The sequence below is a fragment of the Phyllobates terribilis genome, unplaced genomic scaffold, assembly GCF_046119375.1.
Source record: "Phyllobates terribilis strain yellow unplaced genomic scaffold, ASM4611937v1 Scaffold_3__8_contigs__length_932513732, whole genome shotgun sequence".
Classification (NCBI taxonomy): domain Eukaryota; kingdom Metazoa; phylum Chordata; class Amphibia; order Anura; family Dendrobatidae; genus Phyllobates; species Phyllobates terribilis.
Genome location: NW_027362763.1, coordinates 651949010 through 651969073, shown reverse-complemented (window position 1 = coordinate 651969073; position 20064 = coordinate 651949010).

Below are 20064 nucleotides of genomic sequence, written 5' to 3'. Positions count from 1 at the left end.
AGTGCACACTACCACTACTCCTATACGTTATATATAGCCAGTGCACAGCACCACTACACCTATATGTTATATATAGCCAGCGCACAGTACCACTACTCCTATACATTATATATAGCCAGTGCACAGTACCACTACACCTATACGTTATATATAGCCAGCGCACAGTACCACTACACCTATACGTTATATATAGCCAGTGCACAGTACCACTACTCCTATATGTTATATATAGCCAGTGCACAGTACCACTACTCCTATACGTTATATATAGCCAGAGCACAGTACCACTACTCCTATATGTTATATATAGCCAGTGCACAGTACCACTACTCCTATACGTTATATATAGCCAGCGCACAGTACCAGCACTCCTATACGTTATATATAGCCAGTGCACAGTACCACTACTCCTATACGTAATATAAAGCCAGTGCACAGTACCACTACTCCTATATGTTATATATAGCCAGTGCACAGTACCACTACTCCTATACGTTATGTGTAGCCAGTGCACACTACCACTACTCCTATACGTTATATATAGCCAGTGCACAGTACCACTACTCCTATGCGTTATAAATAGCCGATGCACAGTACCACTCCTCCTATACTTTATATATAGCCAGTGCACAGTACCACTACACTTATACGTTATATATAGCCGGTGCACAGTACCACTACTCTTATGTTATATATACCCAGTGCACAGTACCACTACTCCTATACGTTATATATAGCTAGCGCACAGTACCACTACTCCTATACGTTATATATAGCCAGTGCACAGTACCACTACTCCTATACGTTATATATAGCCAGTGCACAGTACCACTACTCCTATACGTTATATATAGCCAGTGCACAGTAGCACTACTCCTATACGTTATATATAGCCGGTGCACAGTACCACTACTCCTATACGTTATATATAGCCAGTGCACAGTACCACTACACCTATACGTTATATATAGCCAGCGCACAGTACCACTACTCCTATACGTTATATATAGCCAGTGCACAGTACCACTACTCCTATACGTTATATATAGCAAGTGCACAGTACCACTACTCCTATAAGTTATATATGGCCGGTGCACAGTACCACTACTCCTATGCGTTATAAATAGCCGATGCACAGTACCACTCCTCCTATACTTTATATATAGCTAGTGCACAGTACCACTACACCTATACGTTATATATAGCCGGTGCACAGTACGACTACTCTTATGTTATATATACCCAGTGCACAGTACCACTACTCCTATACGTTATATATAGCTAGCGCACAGTACCACTACTCCTATACGTTATATATAGCCAGTGCACAGTACCACTACTCCTATACGTTATGTATAGCCAGTGCACAGTACCACTACTCCTATACGTTCTATATAGCCAGTGCACAGTAGCACTACTCCTATACGTTATATATAGCCGGTGCACAGTACCACTACTCCTATACGTTATATATAGCCAGTGCACAGTACCACTACACCTATACGTTATATATAGCCAGCGCACAGTACCACTACTCCTATACGTTATATATAGCCAGTGCACAGTACCACTACTCCTATACGTTATATATAGCAAGTGCACAGTACCACTACTCCTATAAGTTATATATGGCCGGTGCACAGTACCACTACTCCTATGCGTTATAAATAGCCGATGCACAGTACCACTCCTCCTATACTTTATATATAGCCAGTGCACAGTACCACTACACCTATACGTTATATATAGCCGGTGCACAGTACCACTACTCTTATGTTATATATACCCAGTGTACAGTACCACTACTCCTATACGTTATATATAGCTAGCGCACAGTACCACTACTCCTATACGTTATATATAGCCAGTGCACAGTACCACTACTCCTATACGTTATATATAGCCAAGTGCACAGTACCGCTACTCCTAAACGTTATATATAGCCAGTGCACAGTAGCACTACTCCTATACGTTATATATAGCCGGTGCACAGTACAAATACTCCTATGCGTTATATATAGCCGGTGCACAGTACCACTACACCTATACGTTATATATAGCCAGCGCACAGTACCACTACACCTATATGTTATATATAGCCGATGCACAGTACCACTACTCCTATGCGTTATATATAGCCAGTGCACAGTACCATTACACCTATATGTTATATATAGTCAGCGCACAGTACCTCTACTCCTATATGTTATATATAGCCAGTGCACAGTACCACTACACCTATACGTTGTATATAGCCAGTGCACAGTACCACTATACCTATACGTTATATATAGCCAGCGCACAGTACCACTACACCTATATGTTGTATATAGACAGTGCAAAGTACCACTACACCTATACGTTATATATAGCCAGCGCACAGTGCCACTACTCCTATATGTTATATATAGCCAGCGTACAGTACCACTACACCTATACGTTATATATAGCCAGCGCACAGTACCACTACTCCTATACGTTATATATAGCCAGTGCACTGCACCACTACTCCTATAAGTTATATATAGCCAGCGCACAGTACCACTACACCTATACGTTATATATAGCCAGTGCACAGTACCACTACACCTATACGTTGTATATAGCCAGTGCACAGTACCACTACACATATACGTTATATATAGCAAGTGCACAGTACCACTACGCCTATAAGTTATATATAGCCAGTGCACAGTACCACTACACCTATACGTTATATATAGCCAGTGCACAGTACCACTACACCTGTACGTTGTATATAGCCAGTGCACAGTACCACTACACCTATACGTTATATATAGAGAGCGCACAGTACCACTACACCTATACGTTATATATAGCCAGTGCAAAGTACCACTACACCTATACGTTATATATAGCCAGTGCACAGTACCACTACTGCTATAAATTATATATAGCCAGTGCACAGTACCACGACACCTATATGTTGTATATAGCCAGTGCACAGTACCACTACACCTATACGTTATATATAGCCAGCGCACAGTACCACTACACCTATACGTTGTATATAGCCAGTGCACAGTACCACTACACCTATACGTTATATTAATCCAGTGCACAGTACCAATACTCCTATACGTTATATATAGCCAGTGCACAGTACCACTACACCTATACGTTATATTAATCCAGTGCACAGTACCACTACTCCTATATGTTATATATAGCCAGTGCACAGTACCACTACACCTATACGTTATATTAAGCCAGTGCACAGTACCACTACACCTATACGTTATATATAGCCAGTGCACAGTACCACTACTCCTATACGTTATATATAGCCAGCGCACAGTGCCACTACTCCTATAAGTTATATATAGCCAGTGCACAGTACCACTACTACTATACGTTATATATAGCCAGCGCACAGTACCACTACACCTATACGTTATATATAGCCAGTGCACAGTACCACTACACCTATACGTTATATATAGCCAGTGCACAGTGCCACTACTCCTATACGTCATATATAGCCAGCGCACAGTACCACTAGTCCTATACGTTATATATAGCCAGTGCACAGTACCACTACACCTATACGTTATATATAGCCAGTGCACAGTGCCACTACTCCTATACGTTATATATAGCCAGTGCACAGTACCACTACACCTATACGTTATATATAGCCAGTGCACAGTGCCACTACTCCTATACGTCATATATAGCCAGCGCACAGTGCCACTACTCCTATACGTCATATATAGCCAGCGCACAGTACCACTACTCCTATACGTTATATATAGCCAGCGCACAGTACCACTACTCCTATACGTTATATATAGCCAGTGCACACTACCACTACTCCTATACGTTATATATAGCCAGCGCACAGTACCACTACTCCTATACGTTATATATAGCCAGTGCACAGTACCACTACTCCTATACGTTATATATAGCCAGCGTACAGTACCACTACTCCTATACCTTATATATAGCCAGTGCACAGTACCACTACACCTATACGTTGTATATAGCCAGTGCACAGTACCACTACTCCTACATGTTATATATAGCCAGTGCACAGTGCCACTACTCCTATACGTTATATATAGCCAGCGCACAGTACCACTACTCCTATACGTTATATATAACCAGTGCACAGTACCACTACTCCTATACGTTATATATAGCCGGTGCACAGTACCACTACTCCTCTAAGTTATATATAGCCAGTGCACAGTACCACTACTCCTATACGTTATATATAGCCAGTGCACAGTACCACTACTCCTATACGTTATATATAGCCAGTGCACAGTACCACTACACCTATACGTTATATATAGCCAGTGCACAGTACCACTACACCTATACGTTATATATAGCCAGTGCACAGTACCACTACTCCTATACGTTATATATAGCCAGTGCATAGTATCACTACTCCTATACGTTATATATAGCCAGTGCACAGTACCACTACACCTATACGTTATATATAGCCAGTGCACAGTACCACTACTCCTATACGTTATATATAGCCAGCGCACAGTACCACTACTCCTATACGTTATATATAGCCAGTGCACAGTACCACTACTCCTATACGTTATATATAGCCAGTGCACAGTACCACTACCCCTATACGTTGTATATAGCCAGTGCACAGTGCCACTACTCTTATACGTTATATATAGCCAGTGCACAGTACCACTACACCTATACGTTATATATAGCCAGTGCACAGTACCACTACTCCTATACGTTATATATAGCCAGCGCACAGTGCCACTACTCCTATAAGTTATATATAGCCAGCGCACAGTACCACTACACCTATTTGTTATATATAGCCAGTGCACAGTACCACTACACCTATACGTTATATATAGCCAGCGCAAAGTACCACTACTCCTATACGTTATATATAGCCAGTGCACAGTACCACTTCACCTATACGTTATATTAAGCCAGTGCACAGTACCACTACACCTATACGTTGTATATAGCGAGCGCACAGTACCACTACTCCTATACGTTATAAATAGCCAGTGCACAGTACCACTTCACCTATACGTTATATTAAGCCAGTGCACAGTACCACTACACCTATACGTTATATATAGCCAGTGCACAGTACCACTACACCTATACGTTATATACAGCCAGAGCACAGTACCACTACACCTGTACGTTATATATAGCCAGCGCAAAGTACCACTACTCCTATACGTTGTATATAGCCAGCGCACAGTACCACTACTCCTATACGTTATATATAGCCAGCGCATAGTACCACTACTCCTAGACGTTATATATAGCCAGTGCACAGTACCACTACTCCTAGACGTTATATATAGCCAGCGCACAGTACCACTACTCCTATAAGTTATATATAGCCAGCGCACAGTACCACTACACCTATACGTTATATATAGCCAGTGCACAGTACCACTACTCCTATACGTTATATATAGTCAGTGCACAGTACCACTACTCCTATATGTTATATATAGCCAGTGCACAGTACCACTACTCCTATACGTTATATATAGTCAGTGCACAGTACCACTACTCCTATACGTTATATATAGCCAGTGCACAGTACCACTACATGTATACGTTATATATAGCCAGTGCACAGTACCACTACTCCTATACGTTATATATAGCCAGCGCACAGTGCCACTACTCCTGTAAGTTATATATAGCCAGCGCACAGTACCGCTACACCTATATGTTATATATAGCCAGTGCACAGTACCACTACACCTATACGCTATATATAGCCAACGCACAGTACCACTACTCCTATACGTTATATATAGCCAGTGCACAGTACCACTACACCTATACGTTATATTAAGCCAGTGCACAGTACCACTACACCTATACGTTATATATAGCCAGTGCACAGTACCACTACTCCTATATGTTATATATAGCCAGTGCACAGTACCACTACTCCTATACGTTATATATAGCCAGTGCACAGTACCACTACTCCTATACGTTATATATAGCCAGCGCACAGTACCACTACTCCTATACGTTATATTAAGCCAGTGCACAGTACCACTACACCTATACGTTATATATAGCAAGTGCACAGTACCACTACTCCTATACGTTATATATAGCCGGTGCACAGTACCACTACTCCTATACGTTATATATAGCCAGTGCACAGTACCACTACTCCTATACGTTATATATAGCCAGTGCACAGTACCACTACTCCTATACGTTATATATAGCCAGTGCACAGTACCACTACACCTATACGTTATATATAACCAGTGCACAGTACCACTACTCCTATACGTTATATATAGCCAGTGCATAGTACCACTACTCCTATACGTTATATATAGCCAGTGCACAGTACCACTACACCTATACGTTATATATAGCCAGTGCACAGTACCACTACTCCTATACGTTATATATAGCCAGCGCACAGTACCACTACTCCTATACGTTATATATAGCCAGCGCACTGTACCACTAATCCTATACGTCATATATAGCCAGTGCACAGTACCACTACTCCTATATGTGATATATAGCCAGTGCACAGTACCACTACTCCTATACATTATATATAGCCAGTGCACAGTACCACTACTCCTATACGTTATATATAGCCAGCGCACAGTACCACTACTCCTATACGTTATATATAGCCAGTGCACTGCACCACTACACCTATACGTTATATATAGCCAGCGCATAGTGCCACTACACCTATACGTTGTATATTGCCAGTGCACAGTACCACTACACATATACGTTATACATAGACAGCGCACAGTACCACTACACCTATACGTTATATATAGCCAGTGCACAGTACCACTACACCTATACGTTGTATATAGCCAGTGCACAGTACCACTACTCCTATACGTTATATATAGCCAGTGCACAGTGCCACTACTCCTATACGTTATATATAGCCAGTGCACAGTACCACTACTCCTATATGTTATATATAGCCAGTGCAAAGTACCAATGCTCCTATACGTTGTATATAGCCAATGCACAGTACCACTACACCTATATGTTATATATAGCCAGTGTAAAGTACCACTACTCCTATACGTTATATATAGCCAGTGCACAGTACCACTACACCTATACGTTATATATAGCCAGTGCACAGTACCACTACTCCTATACGTTATATATAGCCAGTGCACAGTACCACTACTCCTATACGTTATATATAGCCAGTGCACAGTACCACTACTCCTATACATTATATATAGCCAGTGCACAGTACCACTACACCTATACGTTATATATAGCAAGCGCACAGTACCACTACTCCTATACGTTATATATAGCCAGTGCACAGTACCACTACTCCTATACATTATATATAGCCAGTGCACAGTACCACTACACCTATACGTTATATATAGCCAGTGCACAGTACCACTACTCCTATACGTTATATATAGCCAGTGCACAGTACCACTACACCTATACATTATATATAGCCAGTGCACAGTACCACTACTCCTATACGTTATATATAGCCAGTGCACAGTACCACTACACCTATACGTTATATATAGCCAGCGCACTGTACCACTACTCCTATACGTTATATATAGCCAGCGCAAAGTAACACTACTCCTATACGTTGTATATAGCCAGCGCACTGCACCACTACTCCTATACGTTATATATAGCCAGTGCACAGTACCACTACTCCTATACGTTATTTATAGCCAGTGCACTGCACCACTACACCTATACGTTATATATAGCCAGTACACAGTACCACTACTCCTATACGTTATATATAGCCAGTGCACAGTACCACTACTCCTATATGTCATATATAGCCAGTGCACAGTACCACTACTCCTATATGTCATATATAGCCAGTGCACAGTACCACTACTCCTATACGTTATATATAGCCAGTGCACAGTACCACTACTCCTATATGTCATATATAGCCAGCGCACAGTACCACTACTCCTATATGTCATATATAGCCAGTGCACAGTACCACTACTCCTATATGTCATATATAGCCAGCGCACAGTACCACTACTCCTATATGTCATATATAGCCAGTGCACAGTACCACTACTCCTATATGTCATATATAGCCAGTGCACAGTACCACTACTCCTATACATTATATATAGCCAGTGCACAGTACCACTACTCCTATACGTTATATATAGCCAGTGCACAGTACCACTACTCCTATACGTTATATATAGCCAGTGCACAGTACCACTACTCCTATACATTATATATAGCCAGTGCACAGTACCACTACTCCTATACGTTATATATAGCCAGCGCACAGTACCACTACTCCTATACGTTATATATAGCCAGCGCACTGTACCACTAATTCTATACGTCATATATAGCCAGTGCACAGTACCACTACTCCTATACGTGATATATAGCCAGTGCACAGTACCACTACTCCTATATGTGATATATAGCCAGTGCACAGTACCACTACTCCTATACATTATATATAGCCAGTGCACAGTACCACTACTCCTATACGTTATATATAGCCAGTGTACAGTACCACTACACCTATACGGTGTATATTGCCAGTGCACAGTACCACTACACATATACGTTATACATAGCCAGCGCACAGTACCACTACACCTATACGTTATATATAGCCAGTGCACAGTACCACTACACCTATACGTTGTATATAGCCAGCGCACAGTACCACTACTCCTATATGTTATATATAGCCAGTGCAAAGTACCAATGCTCCTATACGTTGTATATAGCCAATGCACAGTACCACTACTCCCATACGTTATATATAGCCAGTGCACAGTACCACTACTCCTATAAGTTATATATAGCCAGCGCAAAGTACCACTACTCCTATACGTTATATATAGCCAGTGCACAGTACCACTACTCCTATACGTTATATATAGCCAGCGCACAGTACCACTACTCCTATACGTTATATATAGCCAGTGCACAGTACCACTACTCCTATACGTTATATATAGCCAGTGCACAGTACCACTACTCCTATACGTTATATATAGCCAGTGCACAGTACCACTACTCCTATACATTATATATAGCCAGTGCACAGTACCACTACACCTATACGTTATATATAGCAAGCGCACAGTACCACTACTCCTATACGTTATATATAGCCAGTGCACAGTACCACTACTCCTATACGTTATATATAGCCAGTGCACAGTACCACTACACCTATACGTTATATATAGCCAGTGCACAGTACCACTACTCCTATACGTTATATATAGCCAGTGCACAGTACCACTACACCTATACGTTATATATAGCCAGTGCACAGTACCACTACTCCTATACGTTATATATAGCCAGTGCACAGTACCACTACACCTATACGTTATATATAGCCAGCGCACAGTACCACTACTCCTATACGTTATATATAGCCAGCGCAAAGTAACACTACTCCTATACGTTGTATATAGCCAGCGCACAGTACCACTACTCCTATACGTTATATATAGCCAGTACACAGTACCACTACTCCTATACGTTATATATAGCCAGTGCACAGTACCACTACTCCTATATGTCATATATAGCCAGTGCACAGTACCACTACTCCTATATGTCATATATAGCCAGTGCACAGTACCACTACTCCTATACGTTATATATAGCCAGTGCACAGTACCACTACTCCTATATGTCATATATAGCCAGCGCACAGTACCACTACTCCTATATGTCATATATAGCCAGTGCACAGTACCACTACTCCTATATGTCATATATAGCCAGTGCACAGTACCACTACTCCTATACATTATATATAGCCAGTGCACAGTACCACTACTCCTATACGTTATATATAGCCAGTGCACAGTACCACTACTCCTATACGTTATATATAGCCAGTGCACAGTACCACTACTCCTATACATTATATATAGCCAGTGCACAGTACCACTACTCCTATACGTTATATATAGCCAGTGCACAGTACCACTACTCCTATACATTATATATAGCCAGTGCACAGTACCACTACTCCTATACGTTATATATAGCCAGTGCACTGCACCACTACTCCTATATGTCATATATAGCCAGTGCACAGTCCCACTACTCCTATATGTCATATATAGCCAGTGCACAGTACCACTACTCCTATACATTATATATAGCCAGTGCACAGTACCACTACTCCTATACGTTATATATAGCCAGTGCACAGTACCACTACTCCTATACGTTATATATAGCCAGTGCACAGTACCACTACTCCTATGCGTTATATATAGCCAGTGCACAGTACCACTACTCCTATACGTTATATATAGCAGGTGCACAGTACCACTACTCCTATACTTTATATATATAGCCAGCGCACAGTGCCACTACTCCTATACGTTATATAAAGCCAGTGCACAGTAGCACTACACCTATACGTTATATATAGCCGGTGCACAGTACCACTACTCCTATACATTATATATAGCCAGCGCACAGTACAACTACTCCTATACGTTATATATAGCCGGCACACAGTACCACTACTCCTATACGTTATATATAGCCAATGCACAGTACCACTACACCTATACGTTATATATAGCCAGCGCACAGTACCACTAGTCCTATATGTTATATATAGCCAGTGCAAAGTACCAATGCTCCTATACGTTGTATATAGCCAGCGCACAGTACCACTACTCCTATACGTTATATATAGCCAGCGCACAGTACCACTACACCTATACGTTATATATAGCCAGTGCACAGTACCACTACTCCTATACGTTATATATAGCCAGTGCACAGTACCACTACTCCTATAAGTTATATATAGCCAATGCACAGTACCACTACTCCTATACGTTATATATAGCCAGCGCACAGTACCACTACACCTATACGTTATATATATCCAGCGCAAAGTAACACTACTCCTATACATTATATATAGCCAGTGCACAGTACCACTACTCCTATACGTTATATATAGCCAGCGCACAGTACCACTACTCCTATACGTTATATATAGCCGGTGCACAGTACCACTACACCTATACGTCATGTATAGCCAGTGCACAGTACCACTACTCCTATACGTTATATATAGCCAGTGCACAGTACCACTACTCCTATACGTTATATATAGCCAGTGCACAGTACCACTACTCCTATACGTTATATATAGCCAGTGCACAGTACCACTAAACCTATACGTTATATATAGCCAGTGCACAGTACCACTACACCTATACGTTATATATAGCCAGTGCACAGTACCACTACACCTATACGTTATATATAGCCGGTGCACAGTACCACTACTCCTATATGTCATATATAGCCAGTGCACAGTACCACTACTCCTATACGTTATATATAGCCGGTGCACAGTACCACTACTCCTATACGTTATATATAGCCAGTGCACAGTACTACTACACCTATACGTTATATATAGCCAGTGCACAGTACCACTACTCCTATACGTTATATATAGCCAGTGCACAGTACCACTACTCCTATACGTTATATATAGCCAGTGCACAGTACCACTACTCCTATGCGTTATATATAGCCAGTGCACAGTACCACTACTCCTATACGTTATATATAGCAGGTGCACAGTACCACTACTCCTATACTTTATATATATAGCCAGTGCACAGTGCCACTACTCCTATACGTTATATAAAGCCAGTGCACAGTAGCACTACACCTATACGTTATATATAGCCGGTGCACAGTACCATTACTCCTATACGTTATACATAGCCGACGCACAGTACCATTACTCCTATACGTTATATATATCCGGTGCACAGTACCACTACTCCTATACGTTATATATAGCCAGTGCACAGTACCACTACACCTATACGTTATATATAGCCAGTGCACAGTACCACTACACCTATACGTTATATATAGCCAGCGCAAAATGCCACTACTCCTATACGTTGTATATAGCCAGTGCACAGTACCACTACACCTATACGTTATATATAGCCAGTGCACAGTACCACTACTCCTATACGTTATATATAGCCAGTGCACTGCACCACTACTCCTATACGTTATATATAGCCAGTGCACAGTACCACTACTCCTATACATTATATATAGCCAGTGCACAGTACCACTACTCCTATACTTTATATATAGCCAGTGCACAGTACCACTACTCCTATACAATATATATCACCAGTGCACAGTACCACTACTCCTATACATTATATATAGCCAGTGCACAGTACCACTAAACCTATACATTATATATAGCCAGTGCACAGTACCACTACTCCTATACGTTATATATAACCAGTGCACAGTACCACTACTCCTATACATTATATATAGCCAGTGCACAGTACCACTACTCCTATACGTTATATATAGCCAGTGCACAGTACCACTACTCCTATACGTTATATATAACCAGTGCACAGTACCACTACTCCTATACATTATATATAGCCAGTGCACAGTACCACTACTCCTATACGTTATATATAGCCAGTGCACAGTACCACTACTCCTATACGTTATATATAGCCAGTGCACTGCACCACTACTCCTATACGTTATATATAGCCAGCGCACAGTACCACTACTCCTATACGTTATATATATCCGGTGCACAGTACCACTACTCCTATACGTTATATATAGCCAGTGCACAGTACCACTACTCCTATACGTTGTATATAGCCAGCGCACTGCACCACTACTCCTATACGTTATATATAGCCAGTGCACAGTACCACTACACCTATACGTTATATATAGCCAGTGCACAGTACCACTACTCCTATACGTTATATATATCCAGCGCAAAGTAACACTACTCCTATACATTATATATAGCCAGTGCACAGTACCACTACTCCTATACGTTATATATAGCCAGCGCACAGTACCACTACTCCTATACGTTATATATAGCCGGTGCACAGTACCACTACACCTATACGTCATGTATAGCCAGTGCACAGTACCACTACTCCTATACGTTATATATAGCCAGTGCACAGTACCACTACTCCTATACGTTATATATAGCCAGTGCACAGTACCACTACTCCTATACGTTATATATAGCCAGTGCACAGTACCACTAAACCTATACGTTATATATAGCCAGTGCACAGTACCACTACACCTATATGTTATATATAGCCGGTGCACAGTACCACTACACCTATACGTTATATATAGCCGGTGCACAGTACCACTACTCCTATATGTCATATATAGCCAGTGCACAGTACCACTACTCCTATACGTTATATATAGCCGGTGCACAGTACCACTACTCCTATACGTTACATATAGCCAGTGCACAGTACTACTACACCTATACGTTATATATAGCCAGTGCACAGTACCACTACTCCTATACGTTATATATAGCCAGTGCACAGTACCACTACTCCTATACGTTATATATAGCCAGTGCACAGTACCACTACTCCTATGCGTTATATATAGCCAGTGCACAGTACCACTACTCCTATACGTTATATATAGCAGGTGCACAGTACCACTACTCCTATACTTTATATATATAGCCAGCGCACAGTGCCACTACTCCTATACGTTATATAAAGCCAGTGCACAGTAGCACTACACCTATACGTTATATATAGCCGGTGCACAGTACCATTACTCCTATACGTTATACATAGCCGACGCACAGTACCATTACTCCTATACGTTATATATAGCCGGTGCACAGTACCACTACTCCTATACGTTATATATAGCCAGTGCACAGTACCACTACTCCTATACGTTATATATAGCCAGTGCACAGTACCACTACTCCTATGCGTTATATATAGCCAGTGCACAGTACCACTACTCCTATACGTTATATATAGCAGGTGCACAGTACCACTACTCCTATACTTTATATATATAGCCAGTGCACAGTGCCACTACTCCTATACGTTATATAAAGCCAGTGCACAGTAGCACTACACCTATACGTTATATATAGCCGGTGCACAGTACCATTACTCCTATACGTTATACATAGCCGACGCACAGTACCATTACTCCTATACGTTATATATATCCGGTGCACAGTACCACTACTCCTATACGTTATATATAGCCAGTGCACAGTACCACTACACCTATACGTTATATATAGCCAGTGCACAGTACCACTACACCTATACGTTATATATAGCCAGCGCAAAATGCCACTACTCCTATACGTTGTATATAGCCAGTGCACAGTACCACTACACCTATACGTTATATATAGCCAGTGCACAGTACCACTACTCCTATACGTTATATATAGCCAGTGCACTGCACCACTACTCCTATACGTTATATATAGCCAGTGCACAGTACCACTACTCCTATACATTATATATAGCCAGTGCACAGTACCACTACTCCTATACTTTATATATAGCCAGTGCACAGTACCACTACTCCTATACAATATATATCACCAGTGCACAGTACCACTACTCCTATACATTATATATAGCCAGTGCACAGTACCACTAAACCTATACATTATATATAGCCAGTGCACAGTACCACTACTCCTATACGTTATATATAACCAGTGCACAGTACCACTACTCCTATACATTATATATAGCCAGTGCACAGTACCACTACTCCTATACGTTATATATAGCCAGTGCACAGTACCACTACTCCTATACGTTATATATAACCAGTGCACAGTACCACTACTCCTATACATTATATATAGCCAGTGCACAGTACCACTACTCCTATACGTTATATATAGCCAGTGCACAGTACCACTACTCCTATACGTTATATATAGCCAGTGCACTGCACCACTACTCCTATACGTTATATATAGCCAGCGCACAGTACCACTACTCCTATACGTTATATATATCCGGTGCACAGTACCACTACTCCTATACGTTATATATAGCCAGTGCACAGTACCACTACTCCTATACGTTGTATATAGCCAGCGCACTGCACCACTACTCCTATACGTTATATATAGCCAGTGCACAGTACCACTACACCTATACGTTATATATAGCCAGTGCACAGTACCACTACTCCTATACGTTATATATATCCAGCGCAAAGTAACACTACTCCTATACATTATATATAGCCAGTGCACAGTACCACTACTCCTATACGTTATATATAGCCAGCGCACAGTACCACTACTCCTATACGTTATATATAGCCGGTGCACAGTACCACTACACCTATACGTCATGTATAGCCAGTGCACAGTACCACTACTCCTATACGTTATATATAGCCAGTGCACAGTACCACTACTCCTATACGTTATATATAGCCAGTGCACAGTACCACTACTCCTATACGTTATATATAGCCAGTGCACAGTACCACTAAACCTATACGTTATATATAGCCAGTGCACAGTACCACTACACCTATATGTTATATATAGCCGGTGCACAGTACCACTACACCTATACGTTATATATAGCCGGTGCACAGTACCACTACTCCTATATGTCATATATAGCCAGTGCACAGTACCACTACTCCTATACGTTATATATAGCCGGTGCACAGTACCACTACTCCTATACGTTACATATAGCCAGTGCACAGTACTACTACACCTATACGTTATATATAGCCAGTGCACAGTACCACTACTCCTATACGTTATATATAGCCAGTGCACAGTACCACTACTCCTATACGTTATATATAGCCAGTGCACAGTACCACTACTCCTATGCGTTATATATAGCCAGTGCACAGTACCACTACTCCTATACGTTATATATAGCAGGTGCACAGTACCACTACTCCTATACTTTATATATATAGCCAGCGCACAGTGCCACTACTCCTATACGTTATATAAAGCCAGTGCACAGTAGCACTACACCTATACGTTATATATAGCCGGTGCACAGTACCATTACTCCTATACGTTATACATAGCCGACGCACAGTACCATTACTCCTATACGTTATATATAGCCGGTGCACAGTACCACTACTCCTATACTTTATATATAGCCAGTGCACAGTACCACTACACCTATACGTTATATATAGCCAGCGCAAAATGCCACTACTCCTATACGTTATATATAGCCAGTGCACTGCACCACTACTCCTATACGTTATATATAGCCGACGCACAGTACCATTACTCCTATACGTTATATATAGCCGGTGCACAGTACCACTACTCCTATACGTTATATATTGCCAGTGCACAGTACCACTACTCCTATACGTTGTATATAGCCAGCGCACTGCACCACTACTCCTATACGTTATATATAACCAGCGCACAGTACCACTACTCCTATATGTTATATATATCCGGTGCACAGTACCACTACACCTATACGTTATATATAGCCAGCGCACAGTACCACTACTCCTATACGTTATATATAGCCAGTGCACAGTACCACTACACCTATACGTTATATATAGCCGGTGCACAGTACCATTACTCCTATACGTTATACATAGCCGACGCACAGTACCATTACTCCTATACGTTATATATATCCGGTGCACAGTACCACTACTCCTATACGTTATATATAGCCAGTGCACAGTACCACTACACCTATACGTTATATATAGCCAGCGCAAAATGCCACTACTCCTATACGTTGTATATAGCCAGTGCACTGCACCACTACTCCTATACGTTATATATAGCCAGCGCACAGTACCACTACTCCTATACGTTATAGCCAGTGCACAGTACCACTACTCCTATACGTTATATATAGCCAGCGCACAGTACCACTACTCCTATACGTTATATATAGCCAGTGCACAGTACCACTACACCTATACGTTATATATAGCCAGTGCACAGTACCACTACTCCTATACATTATATATAGCCAGCGCACAGTACCACTACTCCTATACGTTATATATAGCCAGCGCACAGTACCACTACTCAAATACGTTATATATAGCCAGTGCACAGTACCACTACTCCTATACGTTATATATAGCCGATGCACAGTACCACTACACCTATACGTTGTATATAGCCAGTGCACAGTACCACTACACCTATACGTTGTATATAGCCAGTGCACAGTACCACTACTCCTATACGTTATATATAGCCAGTGCACAGTACCACTACACCTATACGTTATATATAGCCAGCGCACAGTGCAACTACACCTATACGTTGTATATTGCCAGTGCACAGTACCACTACACATATACGTTATATATAGCCAGCGCACAGTGCAACTACACCTATACGTTATATATAGCCAGCGCACAGTGCAACTACACCTATACGTTATATATAGCCAGTGCACAGTACCACTACACCTATGCGTTATATATAGCCAGCGCACAGTGCAACTACACCTATACGTTATATATAGCCAGTGCACAGTACCACTACACCTATACGTTATATATAGCCAGCGCACAGTGCAACTACACCTATACGTTGTATATTGCCAGCGCACAGTACCACTACACATATACGTTATATATAGCCAGTGCACAGTACCACTACACCTATACGTTATATATAGCCAGTGCAAAGTACCACTACTCCTATACGTTATATATAGCCAGTGCACAGTACCACTACTCTTATACGTTATATATAGAAAGTGCACAGTAGCACTACACCTATACGTTATATATAGCCAGTGCACAGTACCACTACTCCTATATGTTATATATAGCCAGCGCACAGTACCACTACTCCTATACGTTATATATAGCCAGCGCACAGTACCACTACTCCTATACGTTATATATAGCCAGTGCACAGTACCACTACACCTATACGTTATATATAGCCAGTGCACAGTACCACTACTCCTATACCTTATATATAGCCAGCGCACAGTACCACTACACCTATACGTTATATATAGCCAGTGCACAGTACCACTACTCCTATATGTTATATATAGCCAGCGCACAGTACCACTACTCCTATACGTTATATATAGCCAGCGCACAGTACCACTACTCCTATACGTTATATATAGCCAGTGCACAGTACCACTACACCTATACGTTATATATAGCCAGTGCACAGTACCACTACACCTATACCTTATATATAGCCAGCGCACAGTACCACTACACCTATACGTTATATATAGCCAGTGCACAGTACCACTACTCCTATACCTTATATATAGCCAGCGCACAGTACCACTACACCTATATGTTATATATAGCCAGTGCACAGTACCACTACTCCTATACGTTATATAAAGCCAGTGCACAGTACCACTAAACCTATACGTTATATATAGCCAGTGCACAGTACCACTACACCTATACGTTATATATAGCCAGTGCACAGTACCACTACACCTATACGTTATATATAGCCGGTGCACAGTACCACTACTCCTATATGTCATATATAGCCAGTGCACAGTACCACTACTCCTATACGTTATATATAGCCGGTGCACAGTACCACTACTCCTATACGTTATATATAGCCAGTGCACAGCACTACTACACCTATACGTTATATATAGCCAGTGCACAGTACCACTACTCCTATACGTTATATATAGCCAGTGCACAGTACCACTACTCCTATACGTTATATATAGCCAGTGCACAGTACCACTACTCCTATGCGTTATATATAGCCAGTGCACAGTACCACTACTCCTATACGTTATATATAGCAGGTGCACAGTACCACTACTCCTATACTTTATATATATATCCAGAGCACAGTGCCACTACTCCTATACGTTATATAAAGCCAGTGCACAGTAGCACTACACCTATACGTTATATATAGCCGGTGCACAGTACCACTACTCCTCTACGTTATATATAGCCGGCGCACAGTACCATTACTCCTATACGTTATACATAGCCGACGCACAGTACCATTACTCCTATACGTTATATATATCCGGTGCACAGTACCACTACTCCTATACGTTATATATAGCCAGTGCACAGTACCACTACACCTATACGTTATATATAGCCAGCGCAAAATGCCACTACTCCTATACGTTGTATATAGCCAGCGCACAGTACCACTACTCCTATACGTTATAGCCAGTGCACAGTACCACTACACCTATACGTTATATATAGCCAGCGCAAAATGCCACTACTCCTATATGTTATATATAACCAGTGCACAGTACCACTACTCCTATACGTTATATATAGCCAGCGCACTGCACCACTACTCCTATACGTTATATATAGCCAGCGCACAGTACCACTACTCCTATACGTTATAGCCAGTGCACAGTACCACTACTCCTATACGTTATATATAGCCAGCGTACAGTACCACTACTCCTATACGTTATATATAGCCAGTGCACAGTACCACTACACCTATACGTTATATATAGCCAGTGCACAGTACCACTACTCCTATACATTATATATAGCCAGCGCACAGTACCACTACTCCTATACGTTATATATAGTCAGCGCACAGTACCACTACTCAAATACGTTATATATAGTCAGTGCACAGTACCACTACTCCTATACGTTATATATAGCCGATGCACAGTACCACTACACCTATACGTTGTATATAGCCAGTGCACAGTACCACTACACCTATACGTTGTATATAGCCAGTGCACAGTACCACTACTCCTATACGTTATATATAGCCAGCGCACAGTACCACTACACCTATACGTTATATATAGCCAGCGCACAGTGCAACTACACCTATACGTTGTATATTGCCAGTGCACAGTACCACTACACATATACGTTATATATAGCCAGTGCACAGTACCACTACACCTATACGTTATATATAGCCAGTGCACAGTACCACTACTCCTATACGTTATATATAGCCAGCGCACAGTACCACTACTCCTATACGTTATATATAGCCAGTGCAAAGTACCACTACTCCTATACGTTATATATAGCCAGTGCACAGTACCACTACACCTATACCTTATATATAGCCAGCGCACAGTACCACTACACCTATACGTTATATATAGCCAGTGCACAGTACCACTACACCTATACCTTATATATAGCCAGTGCACAGTACCACTACTCCTA